Genomic DNA, 13,132 nt, shown 5'->3' with positions numbered 1-13,132 from the left:
AGCCAACAGAGCATGACATGGCTATCAAATCAATGAGAGGGCAACCACACACCTGAGAAGCTGCTTGGTCCTCTAACCCAAAGTTTGGGATGTTTTCCATGTCAAGTATCCCCATTTTCTTCCTCAAGGTGCCTCAATCATCTGCTTCTCCTCTTACCCCTGTGCACTTTCAGTTTGGTTTAAGTTCCCAAAGTTTCTCAGCTTGTTACACAAAGCTCATAACAAAGTCTGTGGCCAGCTCTCTCTTTGATAATTCCTTCCCCCCATTTGTTTATCTCAAGTCCTGAGCTTTGTTCCAGGCCCAAAACCAAAAGCCTTTCTACCCTGTTCTCCTCTTGACTTGTTGCAGATGTAACGAAATAAATCTTTAGAAAGAACAAACCTTCACTTCCTCTCTCCCGTCTGATTCAGTCACAAACCCCAGGAAAGAAAAATAAATCACAACCTGATCTCGCCTGGTCTTGAAGGATTCCAGTCTGGTCCTGCAAGCCACCATCCAAACTGGATGTGTCCATTCCTCAGAGAAATCAGTGAGCACAGCCACCAAAAAGGGTCTGATAACCATGAAATCCTTATTTTGAGCACGGCCAAGGTCACAAAACTTCTGATCAGCCCAAATTAAGGTTGATGGGGTGGCTGATGAGCATGACCATGCTGGTGGTGCCTTCCTGGAGCTTGTCCTTGCACTGAAGGGTGATGTGTCCCTGGCTTGTCTCTCAGCCCCTCGTGTGGCTCTGCCCCTCTTTTCTCCCCTGCCATCCCCATCCCAGGGAATTTTAAATCACAACCAGAAAAATAATGTGTTTGGGTTTTCCCAAACTGGCCACAGCAGAGGTGGAAATTCCCTCCAAACGGAGTTTGTCCTTCTGCTGAGAGCTGTTTCCATGTAAAACCTCTCTGCTTTTCCATCAACCATCAACAGGTGCTCAGATTCTCTCCAAACACACCCCAGCCATGAGGTCTGACCAAATCCCTGTTTTCAGCTGGAGATTCCATGGATCTTCTGCTGCCCTGACCCTGATCTGGGATCAAACACATCAGCCCAAAGCCCTTTCCAGAGCCCTCCAGCCTGGACTGGGAATGGAGAGCGGGACACAGGGTCCCCTCCACAGGGATGCCAAGTGGAGAACAACTCCTTAAAAAAAATGGGTCTGCCTGTGTTTGCCTAACAAGGTCTTCTCTTGGGTCTAAGTTAAAGCCAGGCTCAGCTTTAAGCTGGGAAATACAGGATCTGTATGAAAGGGATGATTTGATTTACCAGGTATGTTCTGCCCGGTGGGTTTTGCTCTTCCAAGGGTACTTGGGGGAAGATGTGCAGAACCACCACAGCTGTCAGAAGGTTTTTGGGTTATGTCCCTAGTCCTGGCTTTCACTGATGAACCGAGGGTTTTCTCTTTGTGTGTGTTTTGTTTTAAATTTAAACAAGAGGCCTTTGCACACTCGACACAATCCATCCACTTAGCACCGAAGAAAGTGTAATTAGACACTTGGAGAACTGGAAGAAATTAACTCCGACCACAGCCCGTCACTCAGACTATTACTTAATAATATTTCCCAAATGTGCAAAGCACTTAGTTCTAGAATAACAGGAAAGAAGTGTAACTTCTCACCCCGAGCAGCGGCTCTGCCGTGCGGAGCACGCGGAAAACCTCGCCAGCCTCCGGGAGATGTTTTGCCACCTCCCCTCACCTGAGGGCTACCAGGAGATGTGAAGGATGCGATTCATGGTCCCCAGTCCACATCAGTGAAGGGCTGGAATGGAATCAAGGGCAGTGACCAGCCCGAGGTGCTCGGGCTGCGTGCGAGAAGGTCTCCCTCAGCTTCCAGCACGCCACGGAAACCGCGGAGAAATTGCTGTTTTCCTTCTCCTGCAGCGCCCTTGCCTCACCCCACGCTACAGAAGCCTGGCTAGAAAGAGATTATTGTGATTCCTGCCCGTTTCTTCGCTCACGACAAAAGGCCCCATTCATCCTGGTGAATTTTGAGGGGTATCAGTAGCATGAACTGGATCTGAGCGTCTCCACCACACGGGAGCAAGCCCCGCTCGTTGGCCAGTCCAAGCCAGGGAAACAGATATCTTTCATTTGGAGCTATGGAGGGGAGAATTTCTCTGGTTTTAAACAGAAGTATCTTTGCTGGCCGTGGCAAGTTTTAAAAAGTCCTGACGAAGCAGGGCTGGGTCATTTTCCCAGCAAAAACAAGAGGCCGTTCAAAAAGTGGGGGGAAAACGTTGTTCTCCTGTGTTTCTGCTTCAGGAGCCAACACGCCCACCTTCACCTACCTAAATTACCCCTCACATATTCAATGAGGCCATGTCCACAGCAATGAACCTCTTGCCTTGTTGTAAAACACTTAAAAAAAAAAGGATTTTTTAATAAAAACATCCGTGATGCCTTGAATGCTGAAGTCATTGTGAATTACAACTCCCAGGATTTCCCCATGTGTGCGGGAAGAGCTGCAATGTAATTGCTTTCAGCAGAATATCACTGCAGTCTATAATTAAAATATATGAGATTGCCAGTTTCAAAATATTTAAGTGATTTCATCTGGATTTAGGTGAATGTGTCTCTCTAAGCAGCTCATTTAAAATGATGTTTCTATTTTCAGTGCATAACATGGGTCCTGGGTGAAAGAAAAGGATAATTTTGTTGTCTTCTTCTTTTTCTGAGGAAGCACCTGGGGGAGGCTGGAGACACAGAGCTCAGAATTCAACAGAATATTCCAGTCCTGGGGAGATCCGTGGTGAAAACTGAAGTGACGTTCCAGAGATAGAGAGGGAGGTGTCACAAAAGAAAATAAAAATAAAAATAAAGGTAAAAATAAAAATAATTGAAATGAAATGAAATGAAATGAAATGAAATGAAATTAAATTAAACAAAACATTATTATTATTACGAACAATAATGTTAATAATAACAATAATAATAATGATAATGATAGTGATGATGACGATGAAATAATTGAAATGAAATGAAATGAAATGAAATGAAATGAAATGAAATGAAATGAAACATTATTATTATTAATGATAATAACAACAATAATGATAATAATGATAGTGATTGTGATGATGGTGATGATGATCTGATGATGATGATGATGATGATGATAATAATAATTTTTCTGATACTAATACTAATACTAATACTGATACTACTACTAATAATAATAATTTAAAAATCACTACCAGGAAAATCTGGCACCTCCTAAATCACAGTGACAATTTCAGCAGGGTGTTTACTCTGAGTAGGAAAAATAAATGACTTTTGAGGCCACCACAGATGGTCCTGCAGGGACCATGGACAAGTGACCAGTGTGGCTTTGGAGCATCCTGAAGCTTTGATATCCCAGAACTGGAGACCAGCTGGGGTCTCTGGGACCCAGCCCTGATCCTTTCCCAGTTTGCAGACCCACACTGAACCTGGGGGATGTGGAGGGAGCTCAGCAGGAAAAAGCAGGGCAATATCCTACTCCAGGTAAGAAGAATAACCCAGAGCACATCACTCAGAGTGTCCCAGGCCACCACGGGTGGGAGGTTGTTGGGACCCAGGACATTCTCTGGCTGCCCTGGGTGATTTGAGACCCTGGCAAGGGGCTCAGAGACCTTGGCATGGAGTCAAAAACACCTGTGCCTTTGATTTTAGCTCATGGAATAAATTACCAGCTTTGTATGGAGATTTACAAGCCGCAAGAGTTTGAGCAGAATGATAGTTAATTTGTCACAGAGTGAAAAAGTAGAATTTTGGGGTTTTAGAATGGGGGTTCAAGAGGCAAGATGGAAGAATCTGGGCATGTCCTGTCCTTCCTCTCCTTCTTCTTGTCCTCCACCTTCTGCTGGGATGGTGACACTTTTGGATTGGTTTAGAGTAGAGACAGACTGTCTAACATAGGTGATAGGTATTGGAAAATTATTGTAAATAAAGTACACGTAGTTCTTAGTATAAAAATTAGCACCACCCCAAGGGCAGACACAGACCTGCTGGACAGATCTCAGCAGGTCAGAGAAAGAATGTAATAGATAGAAAAAATAAACAACCTTGAAAAGCAGAACTGATGAATCTTGACTTCTTTGGTCGTGGGTCTGGGAGAAAAAGACTTTCTAACACCTCGGGGTCATCTCAACACAGAAACCCAAGAGGGATGCCTTTTCCTTCTCCCTTTCTGCCTTTTCTCGTATTCCAAGATAAATTCTGGCTTTAGGAGGAGATCCCTGCCCCAGGATCTGGATGTCTCCTGGCACAGGAGTGGGCAGTTCTGGTGGGTTCATCTCCCCTGAAATCCTGTCATTCCCAGTGTCCCTGCAGGAGGGACTGAGCCCCATCCTGGTCTGCCTCTTCACTCAGAGGATGAAAATAAGCAATACAAGAGGGCTAAGATGATAATGTAGCTGTAATGAGACACAAATGCTATTTTGATGGTTTTCTCTGAAAGGAATACACCAAGCCCAAGTGATTTAATTGAAGATCTCCCAGGCTTTGCAATCAGCATGGCCACAGATGAAGGGGAATCTCCTTTTATGTGGCAGAACACAAGTGGTTTAACCAGTAAAATAAAAAGAATTATGAGAAAAAAAATGTTTTTAAGACTTTTTTTTTACTAAGGACATGACATGAAGGATCCACATTGTCCATGTGTGAGAGAGACTGTGATTATATCAGATAAAACACAGAATTTGGGGTTTTTTAATGTTCTATGAATACATTCATGGCATTACACTTGGCTGCTAAACACTGAGCACATCTCCAAGGAGTCCTTTGGCAAATGTTTTTGGGGAGGAGAAAAGGGAGAAACTCCTGGGCTATTAAAGATGCCAACAGGTAGAAATAAACATTCACCTACTCATATTCTGAAGCTTTTCCAGGACAAACACCCAAAGATCAGGATGCAGCCTTTGAAGCTGCTGAGATCTTTAAACTGAAGAAGTGGGATGAGTCAGTGTTGGATTTTACTTCTTTTTGATTTAGAGATGGGGCAATTGAGAGGTGTTTTAAAAAGTTTTATTTTTAGTCTCATGACAAGGGTGAGACAATATAGATGTGGTAATTTACACTACTACAGTTAGATGCTATTTAAAAGTTTTTCTACAAATTCATTTCCCACAGGTCAGTCAGCAAAAATACATTTTTTTATTTTTGGCAAGGAAGCCTGGAGAAAGTGAGGATTTCTTTTTTTTTTTTTAACCTGAGTGTTCACAGGGAGCTCTGACCACCTGGGCCTGCTCTGCTGGGAGGAGCAGGAAACTCTGTGAGGAAATAGCTCCTGTTTCCTCTGCCTCCCATCCCCATCCCCACCGAGGCTGGGAGATGCACAGGAGCCCCCAGGCACCCAAGGCTTGCTGCAGAACACCAGGGAAAAGAGGAGAGGGCAGGTTAATCACATTTTCTCCAAAGAAACCTGTAATTAATGCAGCTTGGACAGAGCTGGAGGAAGGGGAATTGCTTAAAATCATGGAAGGAAGTGTGTGGCTGTCCCTCGTTGATTCTATATATGGTGCTTGGTCAGTTGTGCTCGAGGAGCAGCAGCCAGGGTTGCATTTTTAGTGTATTTCTTTTGAAAGCAGAAAGAAAAAGGTCAAATAACTCGTCTGTGTTCAAAGAGCCCGTGGTGAAGGATGATGCTGTGAGTGGCAGCTGCTGAATTTCCAGCCCTGAGAGCGTTTTTGGGGCTGCTGCAGGGGTTATGTCAGTGGCCTGTCTGTTCCCATGCCTTTGGGATTCTCCCAGCCCCCGTTCTGATCCCTGTGGGCTGGCTTGGCAGAGAACTGGGATGGGTTTGGTGCAGAATTCTCTGGAGGACAGCTGGGGTTGGTGTGGGGACAGCAGCGAGCAGGAGATGGGAACCAGAGCATGGAAAGGGCATTTCTGCTCTGCTGCTGATTCCCACTGCACAGATAACCCCAGGATAACACCAGGAGCTGTGAGCACGGGGGCTGGAGGTGTTTCAGCTGAGCCAAGAGGTCACTCACAGGTTACCCAAAGGTGAAGAGGCAGCTGGTGGTCACGGACTGGCAGAGGAACATCCTGTGCTGCACCAGGGGAACCAGCAAGGAACGAGGTCCTGCTGCCTCAGAGACATCCCAGGGGATCACAGCTGACTCCCAGCCCACCCCACCACCCAGAAAGCCACAAATTCACCTTTATCATCAGCACCCTGAAATCTCAGTGCCCCTTTCCACCTGCCTCGCTTAATGGGACAGGAGCATTTATTCCATCATGAACTGGGCACCCCAGCAGGCTGATTTCTCAGGGTTAGGGATGTCCCTCCTCCTCTCCAAACACTCCTTTAGGGTCCAAAGCATCTGGGGCTGCATTTGTTGCAAATCCTGACAGGTTTTTTCTCCCCTGAGCCCAGCAGCATTGATAACCAGCTCTGCAGAAAGTGCAGGAACATCCCCCCTTCCCTCCACTCCCCTTTTACATCTGCTCTACATTTGCATCCCAGAAATTAGAGAACTGAGTTATGTGGAATTACAGAGCTGGGGTATGGAACTGATTGGGTATTCAAGCTAAATAAGATGAATTTAAAGATCTCTCCAGGAAATTGAGTGGAACACCCAAACTGACATGGGGTATTAAATATTATATTTGTGCAGTTGCTCTTTAGAGCCCGTTGGCATCGAACATCTGGGAGCACGATTTAGAGCACAAAGAAACTGAATACCTGCTCAAAATTATGCTCATCAGAGCTCAGAAATTAAAATATTACTGGGTACACTCCGAGCCAGTCCTTCCCTACAAGGCAGGGCTATTAAAATATGATTAGCTGAGCCATATCTGCTCTCAGAACTGTCAGACACCATTACAGCTGAAAGGACCTCGGTGCAGCACTGCTGGCACAGCCCCCTGCTCCATCAGCAGCAGGATGCCAAAAACTGAACCTTGCAAATGTTCACCCCGGGAGGAGGGGAAATAAAAATTAAAAGGAGAAGTTGGGGGGTCTCAGGGCACTGCTTGTGCAAGTGGAGGTGGCTTTGGGCTGCTCTTTAGGGCAAGGAAGTTGGAAGTTTGGATGTTTGGGGTTTTTTTGGTGTGGGAAGAGCTTTGCCCTTCTCTGGAGCGTGTGTTGCCTCTTCACCATCACCCAGGACAGAGAGGAGGATTTCTTGCTGCCACAGCCCCCTGCAATCACAGCTCCCTGTCCCCGCCGTGTTCACATTTCCAGAGCTCTGTGCTCTCCCTGGGTGGTCAGGATTGCATTTCCCCCTCCTTGCTGGGGAACAAAATCCAAACCACCGCAGAAAACCTGCGGAGACCGGGCTCAGGTTGGGATAATTGCCATGCTCTCCTGCTCCTGGAATCACAGCGAGATATCCATACATCTGCATTTACAGACAGAAAAAATCTTTTGCATTATGTGATTACCACACATATATATATTTATTTTTTAAGTGTGGCTGCACCAAACCGGACACCCGAGGAAGAAACAGCTTTGCAAAACAAGGCAGAAATGCAGGGATTTTTTGGTTTTTTGGTTTTTTTTTTTTTTTCAGGAGTGGGGCCAGGCGAGGTCCGAGGTCCCAGCCCCGTGTCCCCACTGCGCTGCTCCCTGATCCGTGCAGAATTCCCGCAAATCCGAGGCAGCGCTGCCCGCCCGGCCCGGCGGGAGCCGCCGCTGCCTGCCCGTGTCAGGGCTTATTACTGCGTGTTTTCACACTTATCCCCAAGGTGTTGAACTCGCCCCGAAGGTTAATTAGTAATTTATTGCCCTGTCATCAGTTCGAGGCTACTAATGGCTTCAATTTAGCCCCAGGGCTTTTGGTTTTCCTTTTCTTTTTTTTTTTTCCTTTTTTTTTTTGTTTTTTTTTTTTTTTTTTTTTTTTCTTTTTTTTTTTTTTTTTTCTTTCTTTTTTTTCCTTTTTTTTTTGTTTTTTTTTTTTTTTTTTTGTTTTGTTTTGTTTTGGTTTTTTTTTTCCTCCCGCCTGCTTTGGAGGATCTGTGAGTTGAAACAAACAGGAAAGAGGCAAATCTGCTTGCAAAAGTGCCTGGAAATAAGGTCCAAGGAGGAACTGAGGATCACAGAATGGGCTGGGTTGGAAGGGACATTAAAGATCATCCCATCCCAGCCTCCTGCCATAGGCAAAGGGAATTCTTCCACAAGGGACTTTTCCCCCTTCTCCATCACAGAGTGGGATGTGCCCGGGTGATTCTGGGCTCCAGGCTCCCAGTGCTCACCAGGGCAGAAATTGAGTGATTTTAGGGAGAAAAAGGGAGAATTAGATCTCATCAAGAGTACTGGGGGCGTTCTTTCAACTAACAAACAAATCCCTTGCAGCTCACTCCAGAGATGGAGCCCAGACCCAGAGGGGAGCAGGGGCTGTGGGATTTGGGATTCCTGCATCCTGCCCTGCTGGGATGAGCCAGTGCAGGCAGCAGGGTGGGAAGGAAAGGTGCAGCAGCTCCCAGCACCGTGTGAGCTGTCAGCCAGAAAGGAAAAAGGTATGACATTTCTTTGGATTTGGGTTTAAAAAGGGGGAGAAAAAAAACCCTCCAGTTTTCACCTCCATGCACATGGATTCCCAGAGCAACATCTGCTCTTCCCCTGCTGCTTTAATTTATGGCCGTTAACTTTAGGGCTAAGGACAGTTTATGGAAAAAAACACCTGCCTTCCCCTACTCCCGGGGCAAGGGTGGAATTTTCTCTGACTCTGCATCCTAAATAAAGCTCCCTTCCAGGCCCTGATGATTCATGCCAGGGCTCACACACACATGCCTTATGTTAGAGGCCCTGTCAAGATGCTCGTGCCCCTCTGGAGCTGCAGGACTTTGCACAGAGCTCATTTATCCCCATCCCCAGGGCCAGTCTGAGCCCTGAGCCTGGCTGCCCTGCTGGGGATGGCCGAAAAATCAGATTAGTTCGGGTTGGAAGGGAGCTTTAAAGGTTTTTTAGTCCAACCTTCCTGCAGGGACGTCTTCAGCTAAATCAGGTTGCTCCTTGTTCAGCCTGACCTTGAATTTTGGAGCATCCACCACCTCTCTGGGCAAACTGTGCCAATGTTTTATGGCCTTAATGTGGAAAATTCCTTCCATCCATGGGCCAGCCTCTTGCAGAAAGTCCTGGGGAGCTCTGTCTGCGTTAGGGTCACTGCAAAGCCACCCAGTTTTGCTTCCAGCTTGGATTTCTACTTCCCAAACCTATCCATCCTTTCCATCTTTTCCCCAAACTCACCTTACACAAGCACCAAGCTCAGGCCAGCCCTTGTGGTGCTTCCTCAGCCCTTTGACACAGATCCCTGGCCCTGCTTCTGTCATTATAAAAAATTGGCTTTCCGTGATGGAGCTTTCAGTCAAAGAAAAAAAAATAATAAAGGGGAAAAAAAAAAAAGAAAGGAAGGAAAAAAAAAAGAAGGAAATCAAAATGAGACTTGTTGGCAGCAAAGGGAAGATAAAACCTGGCCACTCATCCCAGCCTGTGTGTGAAAGCTGATAGCAGCTCCAGAGACCCCCCAGGCTGCAAACACCCCTCACCCAGAGCGGGGGTCCCACACAGGGCTGGACCCAGGGTTTTCCCCCTTTCCCACACCCACCCCAGGCCCCAGCCTCAGCCCCGGGGCAGGTTTGGCTGGGCTGGGTTTTGGGAGCTCAGGCAGAGCGCGGTGGTGCTGCTGGGGCGGGGGGAGAGGCCTGTGACTAATCTTGTAACCTTTCCTTTCAGTGTTTAAGAGAAGCGAAGGCTGTTTACAATAAAAGCCAGCGATATTTTTCATCCCTCCAAATGGAACAGGGATTCTATAAACAGAGGAGCCTCAGACACAGCAAACACCTGTTGAAGGGAACCGGCTTGAGGAGACACGCGAGGATTCTGTCCATCCATCAGAGCCTCCTGGCCACTCCTGGCCAAGGTCAAGTTGAAGAGCACGGTACGGATCTGCTGCTGGGGGAGGCTGGGGTAAGCAGAAGTGTTAGCAAATATCCCCTGGTTTTCCTTGGGAAGTTGTGGAGCAGGGAAGGGATTTCTACCTCCCGAGCTGAGTTTCAGTCTGCACGGTCCTGGGTGATTCCCCAGCTGGATTTCTGCAGCAGTTTTTCCTGTTGTGTGGTATCGCACTTCCAAGGAGGACCCCCGGTTTGGGAAGTTATGGAATAACCTGTCAGAACTTCCCCTGGCTTCCCTGCAGCCCTTGGCTCAGGTTTCAGCCCTGCACTAAACATGTAAGCTTTGATTTCATCCAAGCTGCTGTGGCTTTGAGCTCTTCCCAAACTAATCAAATCAAACACAACCTTGCTCACATAATCCTGCAGGCTGGGATTGAAATCAGCAACTCCTCTGGCTTCAGTGGTGTCTTGTGGTGGTGAATTCCAAGGATTAATCATGGATATCTTCCCACAATATAGCCTACATCATATCCCTGGTAATTACTGACCTAAGGGAGCTAAATCAATCTCATAGCCTTTTCATTTGCTGCCTTTTTTTTTTTTTTTTCCCCACACAAAGGTTGGTCAAAGCCACCCAGAATTGTGCCAGGGAGCACCTGTGAGCCACCCAAGGGTTTGGAGTCATGGAATATCCTGAGTGGGAAGGACTCCACAAGGATCCTGCTCCCCTGAGGAGTGGCATTCCCCATCAGCCACCAGAAGAGGAATTTCCAAGGCCATTGTTCAAAACCATGACAAGTCCATCCTCATTATGACTTCTTTTTTCCTTTTCCCACCCCTCCGCAAGAGCAAGGCAGAGAAACATCCACAATTCCAGCACGGATTTCTCAGCTTGGATGAATCAGCACAGCCCCACCGATGCTGTGGAGCCTCTCCAAGTTACACCCACTCCAGAACCTGCTCTCCCATGCTTTATATCCTGCATTTCCCTGGCTGGGGATGAGGAAGGCTCCATCAAAGTGCCTGTTTATCCGACATCCCATCCCAGAGGATGAGCCAGGAGCTCGGGACCCATCGGAAACACGGCTGACAAAGTGCAAAGAGAATCGGCGTCTTCCGCGGCTGTAACTCTTCCCAAAGCTTTGCTTCCAAAACATTTTTCCACCTGTTACGAGAAAGGCTGTCCTGCTCTGCCTGGGCTCTGGAAGTGTGTGCTGACAGGCTGTGTGTAATGTCATCTCCCTGCTTCCAATCCTGCTCCCATCTCGGGAATCCAGCGGGCAGGGCCGAGGATTGCTCTGATGGAAGCGGGAGGAGGTTGTTTTATTTCTAAACTTTATTTTAAGGGCTTGTGTTTTCTCCTATCCTTATGAAGCAGTTGGCACAGGTGGTTAATTATCAACAAGATTTAATTTCAGGCTGTCCTTCAGAGCAGCAGGTGTCTGTAGTCCCTTGGTGCCCAGCTCAGCCACAGCAGCCTCTGCATTCCCTTCCCAGAAGAAATGCACAAGGTTTTGTTCCATCTGCATTTTCTGTATCCTGTGAAATTAATTGATACTCACAACTTCTATGGGTTCAAAAATTAGAGCAGTGAAGGTTAGAAAATGTAACATAAAATCATGGAATAGTTTTGGTTGGTGGGGATTTTAAAGCTCATCTCATTCCAACTCCCCTGCCATGGCAGGGACACCTCCCACTGTCCCAGGCTGCTCCAAGCCCTGTCCAGCCTGGCCTTGGGCACTGCCAGGGATCCAGGGGCAGCCACAGCTGCTCTGGGCACCCTGTGCCAGGGCCTGCCCACCCTCACAGTGAAGAATTCCTTCCCAATATCCCACCTATCCCTGCCCTCTGGCAGTGGGAAGCCATTCCCTGTGTGCTGTCACTCCAATTCCTTATAAACAATCTCTCTCCTGGCATTGGAAGGCTGCAGTTAGATCGTCCCAAAACCTTCTTTTCTCCAGGCTGAACAATCCCAATTCAAGATACTCATCAAGCCTTGGCCACAGCAGTTTTTTCTCAATATACACCTTTATCTTTTTTCAATATACACCTTTATCTCTTCTCTACCAAAACATCTCTATCTAAGAAGCAAATAATAGGAATTTTGTTTCCTGGCCCTGCACGTGAGACACACTTTCTGTTTCTTGGGGTTTTTTGTTGGGTTTTTTTGGTTGTTTTATCACTTCTTTTCTGTGAAACTCTTGGTCTTGGAAAGGAGAGAGTCACAGAGCTGCTAACACTTTCTCTTTATGAAGAAATGTGGCTTTTCATCCTTAAATAATTATTCATCTTGTTCCTTAATATAGACTCACTGTATAGTGTTCCAGTAACAGCCAGGCACTATCTCAGAATCATGACTCATCTTCTTATCCCAAACTATCCCTGTTCCTCACAAAAACACCCGGCTGAGCACACTTAAATATTTATGTCATCCCCAGAAGAGAGATAGGACTGGTATCAGCAGATCTGAGCCGAGGCTCACGTCCAGGTTCAGAGCCCAAGTTCTCAGCTCACTCTGCGTTTTTCATAAGGGTCAAACCTGAGCATCCAAGATTTGCCTCTTGGCTTGGCCTGGGGCTCTTCAGGAGTGGAAAAGCAATCCCATCCTGTCTTGGGGTTTTCACTTGAGCTGAACAGAGCGATGAGGGGAGTCCAGCACAGCCCTTGCAGGCTCAGAGCTCCTGTGGGGCATCCTCAAGGGACAAGAGGAATGGGTGGGGGTCCAACACCTCAGGAGCAGCAGGAGGGAACATGGAGGCTTCACCTTTGAGTTCCTAGCCCGGTGTTGTAGGGTTGACCTTTGGTGGATCAGTTTGGACCAGGTTTGATCCCATTCCCCTGGTTTTGTAACATCTCAAGAAGTGCTGACACTAGCCAAGGCGTTCCCATATAAACACGAGGAAAGTCAGGCAGATGAAACTTGGATCTGGACAAGGGTGCTGGGATCCAGCTTGTTGGCTTGAGCTCCCCTGGAACTCACATCCAGCTTGGGCAACGAGAGCAGCAGAGCAGAACTCACGTGACTTTCTCCCCTTTCCCAGCCTGTCCGTGGATTCCTCGCTGTCCCAGGAAACAGCCATCGTTCCTAGCACTCCGTGCTCTCTGTAATTCCACACTCACTCCCTCCAGGTCACCTTTTGGCTTCTTCTTCTCCACATCCCCGAGTCCAGCATTATCTCTGCTTATTGTTTCCAACTATAACACATCCTGGATTTTTTTTTTTAATTTCCAGATAATATCAAAACTTCTTCCAAGCTGCTTTGTCCTCCAGCCAGTACCTTTTAAAGCTGACAGGAGATGAGTGTGACTTGTATCTCACA

This window comes from Passer montanus, unplaced genomic scaffold (genome assembly GCF_014805655.1).
Source record: "Passer montanus isolate IOZ18808 unplaced genomic scaffold, ASM1480565v1 scaffold45, whole genome shotgun sequence".
NCBI lineage: Eukaryota > Metazoa > Chordata > Aves > Passeriformes > Passeridae > Passer > Passer montanus.
This window is presented reverse-complemented; position numbering follows the sequence as displayed.